General features: G+C 41.3%; 2 non-coding genes across 2 annotated transcripts; both read right to left on the bottom strand.

Annotated features, from left to right (window-relative positions):
• Window positions 1-592: 592 nt before the first annotated feature.
• Window positions 593-711, bottom strand: LOC113074713 (5S ribosomal RNA). The gene has a single exon (XR_003280725.1). It is a non-coding gene; the product is annotated as a 5S ribosomal RNA (ribosomal RNA).
• A 368-nt stretch (window positions 712-1,079) lies between these two features.
• On the bottom strand, window positions 1,080-1,198 carry LOC113074796 (5S ribosomal RNA). The gene has a single exon (XR_003280799.1). It is a non-coding gene; the product is annotated as a 5S ribosomal RNA (ribosomal RNA).
• Between the last annotated feature and the right edge of the window lie 969 nt (window positions 1,199-2,167).

Raw genomic sequence — 2,167 nt, 5'->3', positions numbered from 1 at the left:
TTAAGAGCTTTAAAGCTCCTTTGGCCCCTAAGCAGTAAATTCTGCTCAGGGCCCTAAAAAATAATTAAAACAAACCAAGAAAAAATAAATATTTAACTAAATACAATATAATATAAGACAAACCAAAAACAAACACATGGGAGAGCCTTTCTCTCCTACTGCCACCTCTTACTTCCTGGAATGTACCAACAATCACAGGTGCTCAGGGTGGTATGGCCGTAAGCTAAGACTGCCGCAAAGAGAGGGCTATTTAGAGATCAGCCAATCTAATCGCCAGTACATTATATAAGTAGGAAAGAAAACCCAAAAGCTTAAAGCACCTGGTATTCCTAGCCAGTCTCTCATCCAAGTACTAACCAGACCTAAGCCTGCTAAGATTCAGAGATTGGGCATTGACTCTTTTTTTTTTTTTTTTTTTTGCAAAATTATTATATACTAAGTGAAAATTTTCCAAAACGTTTAAAGCACCTGGTATTCCCAGGCAGTCTCCCATCCATGTACTAACCAGACCCAAACCTGCTAATATTCAGAGACCTGCATTGACTCTATTTTTTGGCAAAATTATTATATACTAACTGAAAAATTTCCAAAAAGCTTACAGCACCTGGTATTCCAAGGCGGTCTCCCATCCAAGTACTAACCAGGCCCAAACCTGCTTAGCTTCCGAGATCAGACGAGATCAGGCATAGCCAGGTTGGTATGGCCGTAAGCGAAGACTGCCACAAAGAGAGGGCTATTTAGAGATCAGCCAATCTAATCGCCAGTACATTATATGAGTAGGAAAGAAAACCCAAAAGCTTAAAGCACCTGGCATTCCTAGCCGGTCTCTCATCCAAGTACTAACCAGACCTAAGCCTGCTAAGATTCAGAGATTGGGCATCGACTCTTTTTTTTTTTTTTTTTTTTTGCAAAACTATTATATAATTTGTGAAATTTTCAAAAAGTTTAAAGCACCTGGTATTCCCAGGCAGTCTCCCATCCATGTACTAACCAGGCCCAAACCTGCTAATATTCAGAAATCGGGCATTGACTCTATTTTTTGGCAAAATTATTATATACTAACTGAAAAATTTCCAAAAAGCTTACAGCACCTGGTATTCCCAGGCGGTCTCCCATCCAAGTACTAACCAGGCCCAAACCTGCTTAGCTTCCGAGATCAGACGAGATCGGGCATAGCAAGGTTGGTATGGCCGTAAGCGAAAGACTGCCGCAAAGAGAAGGCTATTTAGAGATCAGCCAATCTAATCGCCCAGTACATTATATAAGTAGGAAAGAAAACCCAAAAGCTAAAGCACCTGGTATCCTAGCCGGTCTCTCATCCAAGTACTAACCAGACCTAAGCCTGGCTAAGATTCAGAGATTGGGCATTGACTTTTTTTGCAAAATTATTATATAATTTGTGAAATTTTCCAAAAGTTTAAAGCACCTGGTATTCCCAGGCAGTGTCCCATCCATGTACTAACCAGGCCCAAACCTGCTAATATTCAGAAATCGGGCATTGAATCTATTTTTTGGCAAAATTATTATATACTGGGGGGGGCGCTGTTCTAGCAAGGATGTAAGACGTGTTTCCCCGCTGCTCTGAGAGAAAGTGTTCCATTTACTCATTTATTTGCACAGTTTTGTATAATTTCTTTATACAAGTTGTAAAAATAGTTTACTAACATTAGAAGAATCACTCGCATTGACTGTAAGTCACGAATATGTCGTCTTCTCGAGCGAAAACCGACGCGGGTAAGAGCGGCCGCGGCAAAACTGCACACTCGCCGGAGGATTCTGATGAGGCCTCGGCAAACATCAAGTTTACAGACAGTTCATCTGCAAACATAACTGTCATTCAGGGCATGTTGGAGTCAGTCAAAAATGATATTTGCCAGAAAATTGACTTATTGTCATCGGATCTGCGGTCAGAAGATCGTCACAGTTAGACAAGAAGTTAAAGACTGGCTAGGCCCTTGCAGCAAAAAGTTGACGCTAACGCTGACACTATTAGAGAACTGGAACGTTCGGCATCTGATCACAGTGATTCGCATAACGAAATGCAATCAGTCATATCCACGCTTCAAAAACAGGTGGTACAACTGGATGCCAAATGTGAAGATCTGGAGGGAAGATCCAGAAGGAACAATATTCGCCTCGTCGGATTACCAGAGGGAGTTGAGGGTTC

This window comes from Carassius auratus, unplaced genomic scaffold (genome assembly GCF_003368295.1).
Source record: "Carassius auratus strain Wakin unplaced genomic scaffold, ASM336829v1 scaf_tig00015406, whole genome shotgun sequence".
NCBI lineage: Eukaryota > Metazoa > Chordata > Actinopteri > Cypriniformes > Cyprinidae > Carassius > Carassius auratus.
This window is presented reverse-complemented; position numbering and strand designations above follow the sequence as displayed.